The sequence below is a fragment of the Furipterus horrens genome, unplaced genomic scaffold (genome assembly GCF_987537825.1).
Source record: "Furipterus horrens unplaced genomic scaffold, mFurHor1.1.pri manual_scaffold_2, whole genome shotgun sequence".
In the NCBI taxonomy this organism is placed as follows: domain Eukaryota; kingdom Metazoa; phylum Chordata; class Mammalia; order Chiroptera; family Furipteridae; genus Furipterus; species Furipterus horrens.
The window spans coordinates 45,954,712-45,966,815 of NW_028327172.1; the positions used below are offsets into that span (position 1 = coordinate 45,954,712).

General features: G+C 41.0%; 1 protein-coding gene across 1 annotated transcript in view; it reads left to right on the top strand.

Annotated features, from left to right (window-relative positions):
* MRPL48 (mitochondrial ribosomal protein L48) overlaps nt 1-12,104 on the top strand; it is a 55,605-nt gene that overhangs the window by 30,434 nt on the left and 13,067 nt on the right. The gene's annotated exons all lie outside the window — the stretch shown is intronic.

Sequence of the window (12,104 nt, forward strand, 5' to 3'; positions counted from 1 at the left end):
AAAAGTTTCCCAGTGCTCAGGTGTAGTCAGTCTCTTCCCCTTTTCCCTGCAAGTCCCCGGCAACCAGCAATTGATTATCTGTCCCTGGTGTTTTTAAGTTCTCCAGAATATTGCGTAAGTAGACTCATACAATATGTAGCTATTCGTCTGGCCTCTTTCACTTGGCATAATATGTTTAAGATTCATTCATGTTTTTGTAAGTATTTTATTACTGAGCAGTATTCCATTAAATGGTGGATTTTAATTGGCCTATCCATTCATCAGTTGATGTACATTTGCATTGTTTCCAGTTTATTGCTAATTATGAACAAAACTGCCATAAGCACTCTCATATAGATTTTGTGGGTCATATATATTCTTTTCTCCTGGGTAACTACCTAAAACTGCAATTCCGCAATTGTACAGTGAGTATATGTTTAACTTTGTAAGAAATCACCAAACTGTTTCCCAAATTGGCTGCACCATTTTGTATTCCCACCAGCAACATGTGAGAGTTCCAGTAGCTCCTTATCCTGGTCAGTACTTAGTATTGTCAATTTTTTTAAAAAGGTATTCTAATGCATACATATTGGTATCTCATAGTGGTTTTAATTTTCACTTTCCTAATAAATAAATGATGTTGAGCATCTTTTCATGTGCTTATTTACCTTCTGTATATCTTCTTTGATTACATGTCCAAATGTCTTGTCTATTTTAAAAATTGGTTTTTTTACCACAATGAGATACCACCTTACACCTGTCAGAATGGCCATCATCAACAAATCAACAAACAACAAATGCTGGCGAGGATGTGGAGAAACAGGAACTGCACTGTTGGTGGGAATGCAGACTGGTGCAGCCACTATGGAAAACAGTATGGAATTACCTCAAAAAACTAAAAATGGAACTGCCATTTGAACCAGTGATTCCACTGCTAGGATTATATCCGAAAAATCCTAAAACCCTAATTCAAAAAAACTTATGCACCCCTATGTTCATAGCAGCCCTGTTTACAATAGCTAAGTGCTGGAAACAGCCTAAGTGCCCATCTGTAGATGAGTGGATCAAAAACCTGTGGTACATCTACACAATGGAATGCTATGCAGCAGAAAGAAAGAAGGAACTCCTGCCATTTGCCACAACATGGATGGAACTAGAGAGAATTATGCTTAGTGAAATAAGCCAGGCAAAGAAAGCAAAATACCATATGATATCACCCAATACAGGAAACTAAAGAGCAATACAAACAAACGAACTAAATAGGCAAAGACTAGAATAGTAGTCAGTAGGGGGGAGGGGGGAGGGAGAGAAGGGGGATAAGTAAGGGAAGGGTCTAATCAAGGAACGTGTATGAATGACTCATGGACATGGACAACGGGGAGGGATATAATTGTAGGAGAAGGGATGGGCTGGGAGGGGGAGCAAAAGGGGAAAAATGGGAAAACTGTAATTGAATAACCAAAAAATAAAATAAAATAAAAATTGGTTTTTTTAAATTACTGAATTATGCAAATTTTTACAATCTATTTTTGGATACCAGTTCTTCTTCAGTTAGTATTTTGCAAATACTTTCTCCCTGTCAACGACTTATCTTGACATCTTTAAAACATTTTCTTTTATCCACACCCAAGGATATGCTTAATGATTTTAGAGAGAGAGGGGAAGGGAGAGGGGAAGTGAGAGAGGACGAGAGAGTGAGAAAGAGAGGGAGAGAAACATCAATGTGAGAGGGAAACATCAATTGGTTGCCTGTCGCACATGCCCTGACCAGGACCAAACACGCAACCCAGGCATGTGCCCTGACTGGAATCAACCCATGACCTTTTGGTTTATGGAACGACGCTCCAACCTACTGAGCCACACCAGCCAGAGCTCTTGTCATCTTATCTGATTTTTTTGGAGAGCAGAAGTTCAGTTTATCAGTTTATCAATTTATTTTATTTAATTATTCATGCTTTTGGTGTCACATCTGAGAAATCTTTGCCTGACCCAAGATAACAAAGGTGTTTTCTTTTTTTCTTCTAGAAGTTCTATAATTTTAAGTCTTACTTTTAGGTCTATGATCCATTTTGAGTTATTTTTTTATCCTCACTCGAGGCCATGCTTATTGATCTTAGAGAGAAGGGAAAGGAGGGAGAAAGAGAGTGAGAGAAACATCGATGTGAGAGAGAAACAGCAATTGGTTGCCTCTTGTTGGCACCCAGGCTGGGGACCAAATCTGCAAACTAGGCATGTGCCCTGACCAGGAATTGAACTGGTAACCTTTTGCTTTGCAGGGTGATGCCCAACCAACTGAGCCACACTAGTCAGACTCGAAGTTCTTTTTTTACAGTATACATAACCAATTGCTAGAGCACCACTTGTTAAAAAGATTTTCTTTCCCCACTGAATTGTTTTAGCACTTTCCGGAAGTCAATTAACCATGTATGTGCACATCTATTTCTGTACTCTATTCCATTACATTGGTTTATATATCTTTGTTATACCAATATTACACTATCTTGATTGATTACTGTAGCCTGATTACTGAAATAACAATTTTGTTTTTTTTCAAAATTATTTTGGCTATTTTAGGTGCTTTGGCTTTACCTAAAAATTTTAGAATTAGTTTTTTGATTTATACAGAAAGGAGCCTGACAGAATTTTGTTGGGATTGTGTTGAATCCGTAGATCAATTTGAGGAGAATTGACATTTTATCTATTTTAATTTCTTTGATCCATTAACATGATATATGTCCCCATTTACCTAGGTATTCTTTGCATGCTCTGCTTTTCATTTGCTCTCTGGATTTTCTGGAAAACTGTAGAGGAGGAGAACTAGCATTTATTGACTCCCTGCTGCAGACCAGGCGCTTTACATATCTTATCTCAGTGTTTCAGAAAGTGTGGGATGCCCTGTGGTTTGTCTTAAATAACATTAAATCACATGATGAGAAATTTCATCCCTTTTTAATTCTCATTCAACCTAATATGTCAAGGAGAAATTCTTAGTGCAGTTCTGGCATGTCCTTAATACCACTTTATCACTTCCTAATCTTTATAACAGAGAGGACCTCTGGCCCAGAGTCTTTGGTTAGCACTAAAATCTACCTAGAATTTTATAACATTATTTTGTTTTAATTGTATTTCTTTTTTTTTTTTTTTTTTTTAATTTTTTAATTTTGGTTTTTCAATTACAGTTGTCCCCTTTTCCCCCAATTTCTCTCCCCCACCCAACCCACCCCCTCTCCCACAATCATATCCCTCCCCGTTGTCCATGTCCATGAGTCTTTCATACAGGCTCTTTAATTAAACCCTTCCCTTACTTATCCCCCTTCTCTCCCTCCCCCCTCCCCCCTATTGACTGCTATTCTGCTCTTTGTTCTATTTAGTTCCTTTGTTTGTGTTGTTCTTTAGTTTCCTGTATTAGGTGATATCATATGGTATTTTTCTTTCTTTGCCTGGCTTATTTCACTAAGCATAATTCTCTCTAGTTCCATCCATGTTGTTGCAAATGGCAGGAGTTCCTTCTTTCTTTCTGCTACATAGTATTCCATTGTGTAAATGTACCACAGTTTTTTGATCCACTCATCTACAGATGGGCACTTAGGTTGTTTCCAGCACTTAGCTATTGTAAACAGTGCTGCAATGAACATAGGGGTGCATAAGTTCTTTTGAATTGGGGTTTCAAGATTCTTCGGGTATAATCCTAGTAGTGGAGTCATTGGTTCAAAAGGCAGTTCCATTTTTAATCTTTTGAGGTAATTCCATACTGTTCTCCATAGTGGCTGCACCAGTCTGCATTCCCACCAACAGTGCAGTAGGGTTCCCGTTTCTCCACATCCTCGCCAGCACTTGTTGCTTGTTGATTTGTTGATGATGGCCATTCTGACTGGTGTAAAATGGTATCTCATTGTGGTTTTTATTTGCATCTCCCTGATGGCTAATGATGTTGAGCATTTTTTCATGTGTCTATGGACCTTCTGTATGTCCTCTTCGGAGAAGTGTTTGTTCAGGTCCCTTGCCCATTTTTTAATTGGGTTGTTTGTTTTCTTGATGTTGAGTCGTATAAGCTCTTTATATATTTTGGAAATCAGTCCCCTGTCTGTGATGTCATTGGCAAATATGTTTTCCCATATGGTTGGTTTCCTTTTCATCTTGCTGATGTTTTCTTTTGCTGAGCAGAAACTCTTCAGTTTGATGTAATCCCATTTATTTATTTTTTCCTTTATTTCTCTTGCTTTAGGAGATGTATCCGTGAACAGATTGTTACGTGAGATATCTGATATTTTCTTGCCTATGTTTTCCTCTAGGACTTTTATGGTGTCACGGCTTACATTTAAGTCTTTGATCCATCTTGAGTTTATTCTCGTGTGTGGTGTAAGTTGGTGGTCTAGTTTCATTTTTTTGCAGGTCCCTATCCAGTTCTCCCAGCACCATTTGTTAAAGAGGCTCTTCTCACTCCATTTTATGTTCCTTCCTCCTTTATCAAAGATTAGTTGGCCATAGAGGCCTGGGTTTATTTCTGGACTCTCTATTCTGTTCCACTGATCTATATGTCTGTTCTTATGCCAGTACCAGACTGTTTTGATTACAGTGGCTTTGTAGTATTGTTTGATATCTGGTGTTGTGATTCCTCCTGCTGTGTTCTTCTGTCTCAAGATTGCTTTTGCTATTCGGGGTCTTTTTTGGTTCCGTATGAATTTATGGAGTATTTGTTCTAGGTCTGTGAAATATGTCATTGGTATTTTAATAGGGATTGCATTGAATTTGTAAATTGCTTTGGGTAGTATGGCCATTTTGATGATGTTGATTCTTCCCATCCAAGAACATGGTATTTGCTTCCATTTATTTGTTTCTTCCTTAATTTCTTTCTTCAATGTTATGTAATTTTCAGAGTACAGGTCTTTTATCTCTTTGGTTAAGTTTACTCCTAGGTACTTTATTTTTCTTGTTGCTATAGTAAATGGTATTTTCTTTTTTGTCTCTGTCTCTGCTATTTTATTGTTGGTGTACAGAAATGCCTTAGATTTCTGTATATTTATTTTGTACCCTGTGATTTTGCCAAATTCACTTATTATATTGAGTAGTCTTTTAGTGGAGTTTATAGGATTTTCTAGGTATACTATCATGTCATCTGCATATAATGAGAGTTTCACTTCCTCTTTCCCAATTTGGATGCCTTTTATTTCTTTTTCTTGTCTGATTGCTGTGGCTAGGACTTCCAACACTATGTTGAAAAGGAGTGGAGAGAGTGGACAACCTTGTCTAGTTCCTGAGTTCAGGGGGAATGCTTTCAGTTTTTGTCCATTGAGTATGATGTTGGCCTCAGGCTTCTCATATATAGCCTTAATTATGTTAAGATATGCTCCCTTTATTCCCATTTTGCTGAGTGTTTTCATCATAAATGGGTGTTGAACTTTATCAAATGCTTTTTCTGCATCTATTGATATGATCATGTGATTTTTGTCTTTCATTCTGTTTAGGTGATGTATTATATTTATTGATTTGCGAATATTAAACCATCCTTGCATCCCTGGAATGAAGCCCACTTGATCATGATGTATGATCTTTTTGATGTGTTGCTGGATCCTGTTTGCCAATATTTTATTGAGGATTTTAGCATCGATGTTCATCAGTGATATTGGCCTGTAGTTTTCTTTCTTTGTTGTGTCTTGACCTGGTTTGGGGATTAGGATAATACTGGCTTCATAGAAAGAGTTTGGGATTTTCCCTTCTTCTTGGATTTTTTGGAACAGTTTGAGGAGGATAGGAGTTAGTTCTTCCCTGAATGTTTTGTAGAATTCGCCTGTGAAGCCATCCGGTCCAGGGCTTTTGTGTGCCGGGAGATTTTGGATTACTGTTTCAATTTCCTTTTTTGTTATTGGTTTGTTGAGACTTTCCACTTCTTCTTGATTTAGTTTTGGGAGGTTGTATGTTTCTAGAAATTTGTCCATTTCTTCTAGATTGTCAAATTTCTTGTCATACAGTTGTCTGAAGTAATTTCTAACTATCATTTGTATTTCTGAGGTATCAGTCGTGATTTCTCCTCTTTCATTTCTGATTTTGTTTATTTGTGTCTTCTCTCTTTTTTTCTTGATTAGACTGGCTAGAGGCTTGTCGATTTTGTTGATTTTTTCGAAGAACCAGCTCCTAGTTTTGTTGATCTTTTGGATTGTTTGTTTAGTCTCTATGTCATTTAGTTCTGCTCTGATCTTGATGATTTCATTCCTTCTTCTTGCCCTAGGCTTTGTTTGTTGTTGTTGTTCTAGTTCTTGTAGCATTGTGGTTAGGTTTTTTATTTGAGATTCTTCTAGCCTTTTCAGATATGCCTGTATTGCTATAAACTTCCCTCTGAGGACTGCTTTTGCTGTGTCCCACAGGTTTTGGGTTGTTGTGTGCTCATTATCATTATTTTCTAGAAATTTCTTGATTTCTTCTTTGATGTCATTGTTAACCCATTCATTATTTAATAGCATGTTATTCAATCTCCATGAGTTTGGGTGTCTTTGATTTTTTTCTCTGAGGTTGATTTCTAGTTTCAGGGCATTGTGATCTGAAAAGATGCTTGATATGATTTCAATTTTCTTGAATTTGTTGAGGCTTGTTTTGTGACCTAGCATGTGGTCTATCTTTGAAAATGTCCCATGTGCACTTGAAAGAATGTATATTTTGCTTCTTTGGGGTGAAAAGTTATATATATCAGTTAGATCCATGTGGTTTAGTGTGTTGTTCAATGCCTGTATATCCTTGGTGTTTCTTTGCTTTGATGATCTGTCTATTGTTGATAATGGAGTGTTGAAGTCCCCTACTATGAGTGTGTTGTTGTTGATATCCTTTTTGGGGTCTTCTAGTATTTGCTTTATGTATTTGGGTGCTCCTATGTTGGGTGCATATATGTTTATCAAAGTCATATCTTCTTGATGGATTGTTCCTTTAAGTATTATGAAGTGTCCTTCTTTGTCTCTTTTTATTGTCCTTGCTTTGAAATCCATTTTGTCTGATATGAGAACTGCTACCCCGGCTTTTTTTTCCGGTCCGTTTGCTTGGAATATTTTTTTATATCCCTTTACTTTCAGTCTGTGTAAATCTTTTGTTTTGAGGTGTGTTTCTTGTAGACAGCAAATATGTGGATCCTGTTTTCTTATCCATTCCGTTACCCTATGTCTTTTAATTGGAGCATTTAATCCATTTACATTTAAGGTTATTATTGACGTGTATTTATTCATTTCCCTTTGTACCTGTTCCTCTCCTCTCTTGTTTTTTTCTTCTTTTTTTCTTAGAACAGTCCCTTTAGCATCTCTTGCAATGCTGATTTGGTGGAGATGTATTCTTTCAGTCTTCCTTTGTCTGAGAAACTCCTTATTTCACCTTCTATTTTGAATGAGAGCCTTGCTGGGTAGAGTATTCTTGGTTGTAGGCCTTTGTTTTTCATTGCTTGAAATATTTTTGACCATTCCCTTCTGGCTTGTAATGTTTCTGTTGAGAAATCAGTTGATAGCCTTATCAGAGCTCCCTTGTATGTTATTTGCTGCTTTTCTCTTGCTGCTTTTAGGATTCTCTCTTTGTCTTGGAATGTTGCCATTTTAACTATGATGTGCCTTGGAGTGGGTTTTGGGGGGTTCCTCTTGATTGGAACTCTCAGTGCTTCTTGGACTTGCATAGCTTTTCCTCTCATCAGGTTCGGAAAGTTTTCTGTCACTATTTCTCCTATCAGATTTTCAATTCCATGTTCCTTTTCTTCTCCCTCTCGTATTCCGATGATCCTTAAATTATTTTTCCTAATGCTATCCTGTAATTCCCTTACATCTTGTTCATATTTTTTCAATCGTTTTTCATTTTGCTGTATTGTCTGGGAGTTTTTCTCTACATTATCTTCTAACTCACTAATCCGATCCTCTGCTTCGTTAAGTCTGCTTTTGACTGATTCTACTGTGTTTTTCAGTTCAGAGATTGTATTCTTAAGTTCTTCCTGGTTCCTGTTAACAATTTCTATGTCTTTTTTTATGCTGGTGTAGTTCTCTGCCAGTTCCCTGTAATTTTCTTGGAGCTGCTGGTAACTTCCTTGAAGGTTGTCATAGTTGATTTTAAGGATGTCGAGTATATTGAGCTTCTTTACCACCATTGTTTTGAATTCCATGTCTGACATTTGGGCTATGTCTATTTTGTCTATCTCTCTTTCTGAGGATTCCTCTTTTCTTTTCATTGAGGGGTTATTTTTGCGTCTTACCATGTTGGATTCTTTTTGTTTGTAGTTATTTATTTATTTATTTATTTATTTATTTTGGGGGGGTAGTCTGCTTTGACTTCCCTCCTTTGTGGTGTAATATTCTTTATCGAAGGTCTGGGAGTTTCAGTGGTGCAGTCTCTTTGATATCCTGAGCTTGATGGTCTTGAGTTACCCTTTATGTAGTTTGTTTATGCTGTTCGGTTATATTTCAGATGTTCTTTGATAGGATCTTCCTTCTGGCTACTTGGTTGAGAGTCACTCTATCTGCTTTGTCTTGAGTTCTTTTGTGGATATGCTGTTAAAGACATAAACACACAGCCCAGGCAGGAGACCCACACCCTCAGAAAGTATCCCCCACTCTATCCTGCTATCGTTAGCCAACTAGCCCGTATTAATATAAATGTAAAGAGATTTGAGCTTTTATACTATAAGAAGAATAGATAAGAGTTGTTTTGGGGGAGGAAAAATATAATTTTTGATAGAGGGGTTGATAGATTAATAATAGTTGAGAGTGTGCAAGCCAGTTAGTAATATTTACATTGTATGTTAATAAAAATAGAAGAAAAGGATAGAAAAATACATAGTATAGTAAGAAAGTGGGATTGTATTGTATTTGGGTTTATATAGTAATTATATTATATTATTTAGAGTGATAGGGGGGCTAAGCTAGACACACAAACGAATAAACCACGATTAAAGAGAAAGGATGAGAAGGAGAGGTTATATGCAACACGTTAGAGATAAAGTTTGTTATTATTGGAAGAGGTGAAGGAAAAACATCCCCCCAAAAAATCCCCAAGAAAATAGAAGAAAGAAAAGAAGAGAGAAAGAGAAGAAAATAAAAAATTTACCACAAAACCCCCCCTAAAAAAAACCCCAAAAGGGAAGAAAGAAAGGAACAAAGAAAGATAGAAAAGAAAGAATAAAGAAGAAAGAAAGAAAGAAAAAAGAGAGAAAAAAAAATTAAAAAAAAAAATATATATATACCCCCCCAAAAAACCCCCAGGAAAAGAATAAAGAAAGAAGGAAAGAAGGACTTCCCGCCAAGATGGAGGCTTAGACGGACACGCTAGGTCTCCCTCTACAACTAGAGAGGAATACAACTACTTCAAAACGAAGGATAACTAGAAATTCCAGAAAATAAAACTACACGGAAGTCCAACATATGAAGTTATAAACCAGCGGTGCCATTTGGGCAGGTAAGAGTTAAAGAGGGCAGTGCTGTTTGCGGTCGCACCCGGAGCGGCGGGCAGCGAGGAATCCCGGCTGCGCAAGCCCCTGGCGGTGCGAGACCCCGGCGAGGAGTCCCGGCTACGCAAGCCCCTGACGGTGCGCGACTCCGGCGCTGGGGAGAGCGGCCGCCGCATCGCCTTGAACAGTGAGGCCCAGGGGGACGGGAGGACGGATCCCGGTCTCCTAGCTGAATAACTGTGTGAATCCATCTTGGACCCCCGCCCCTAAAGAAAGCACCACAGGGCTGCGAAATAGGTCGCGGACAGGCAGGCACCGGTCGCTGATTTGTGACGCCAAACGGCGCCCGCCGGTCGCTGGGTCATTACGAGTACACAGGCACTGCCCCGGACAGCCGGCCCAAGAAAACAAAACGCATCTGTCAAAATGAGGCAGACAACTATAGAAATCCCGGTGACACAACTCACCAGACAGCAGATAGAGAACCTGACAGATGAACAGATAAGAAACCTGTCAGAGGCTCAGTTCTGGGCCATTGTTAATAGATGGCTTACAGAATTCACAAAAGAGCAGGAAAAAGATATGAAAGAAGCGAAAAACTTTCATAACGAAAGGAACAAAACCGCATACGAGATAGAAGGTGAGAAAAAATCCAGAGTTCATTTCAACAAACTGGAATATGGAGAAGGAACAAGCAGTCAACCAATGCAGCGAGAGGAAATGGGAAGCAACGATGAGAGGATCAGAAACCTCTGGGACAGCTATAAAAGGCCCAACATAAGAATCATTGGTTTGCCAGAGAATGAGGAAGATGAACTAGAACTTGAAAAATTGAGTGAAAATATAATAAAGGAGAACTTCCCAGACTTGGGGAAGGGAATAGACTTGCAGGTCCAGGAAGCAAGGAGAGTTCCCAATAGACTGGACCCAGGGAGAACCACCCCAAGACACATTATAATCAAAATGTCAAAAATTAAAGATAAAGAGAGAATCTTAAAAGCAGCAAGAGAGAAGAAAAGAATTATGTACAAAGGGGTTCCAATTAGACTATCAGCTGACTTCTCAAGGGAAACCCTACAGGCAAGAAGAGACTGGCAAGAAATATTCAAAGTAATGAAAATCCAAAACCTACAACCACGAATACTCTATCCAGCGAAATTGTCATTCAGAATAGAAGGACAGAGAAAGTGTTTCCAGGACAAAATAAAACTGAAAGAGTTCATTAGATCCAAACCACTGTTATATGAGATGTTAAAGGGACTGGTTTAAAAAAACAGAAGCTAGGGAGATGAAACAAAGGCAAACTAAATAGGCAACGAGAGTGGAAAAGGAACTGTGGGTACGGGATGCATATTGAGGGGAGGTCAACAGGGAGGGGGAATGGGGAAAGGGAGGGAGATGATATAGGAATTGGGGATCAAGGTAGGAGGGAATGGAATAGACGGAGAGAGGTTGGGAGGAACTGTATGCACAACTAATGGACATAATCTAAAAGGGGGGGACAACTGGAGGGAGGGGGGCCACCGGGTGGAGGGGAGCAGAGGGAAGGGAAATTGGCACAAATGTAATATTTTAATCAATAAAACACATTAAATCTGAAAAAAAAAAAAGAAGCAAAGAAAAGAAATAATTAAGAAGAAAGAAAGAACAAGGGAGAAAAAATTTGGGAGAAAAAATTTGGAAAAAAAAAAATCGATGTTTTTACTCCGTTTTAGCCTTGGTGTGTTGCCTTCTTTTTCTGGGTCCGCAGCTGGTCTAGTGTGGCAGGTCAGAGGTTCTTGTTTTTTGCAGGACTGGTGTGTGCCCCCGGTTGCCGCTATGGTGCGCGCCCGCGGTTGCCGGCACGGCGCGCTCCCTTGCTGCTTGCTGGAGCCAGTTGAGGTGCCCTTGCGCGCAAGCCCCTGTGCTCTCGGGCGGCCCGAGAGTTTGCCCCGCGGTTGGAGCCCACTGCTGCCGGGCCGCGGCGGTTCCCAGTTCGCGCCGAGGTGACCCTGCCCGCACGGGCGGCCCGAGCGCTTTCCCCGGGATTGGCTCCTGCTTTCTCTGGGCCGCGGCGGTTCCCCGTTCGCGCCGAGGTGTCCCTGCCCGCTCGGGCGGCCTGAGCGCTTTCCCCGGGATTGGCTCCTGCCTTCGCTGGGCCGCGGCGGTTCCCCGTTCGCGCCGAGGTGACCCAGCCCGCACGGGCGGCCCGAGCGCTTTCCCCGGGATTGGCTCCTGCTTTCGCTGGGCCGCGGCGGTTCCCCTTTCGCGCCGAGGTGTCCCTGCCCGCTCGGGCGGCCCGAGCGCTTTCCCCGGGATTGGCTCCTGCTTTCGCTGGGCCGCGGAGGTTCCCCGTTCGCGCCCAGGTGATCCGGCCCGCACGGGCGGCCCGAGCGCTTTCCCCGGGATTGGCTCCTGCCTTCGCTGGGCTGCGGCGGTTCCGCGTTCGTGCCGAGGTGTCCCTGCCCGCGCGGGCGGCCCGAGAGCTTTCCCCGGGATTGGCGCCAACTGACCCCGGGCTGAGGTGCTTTTGCGCTCGCGCGCCGCCCCGTGCCCTCAGTCCCGCTGAGCCGAGCTCCGGGAGTTGGTCTCTCGCCTCTTAGGGCAGGGCCGGGGACACTTGTGCTCAGTGGAATCGAGCGTCCGTGGGTTGCCGCCTCCCGCTGTTCCCGTGCTGCAGCTGCCCACCTTCCCTCACCCGTCTGGGCGGGCACAAACAGAGCCTGCGCTAGTGGTCTGCTTTCCG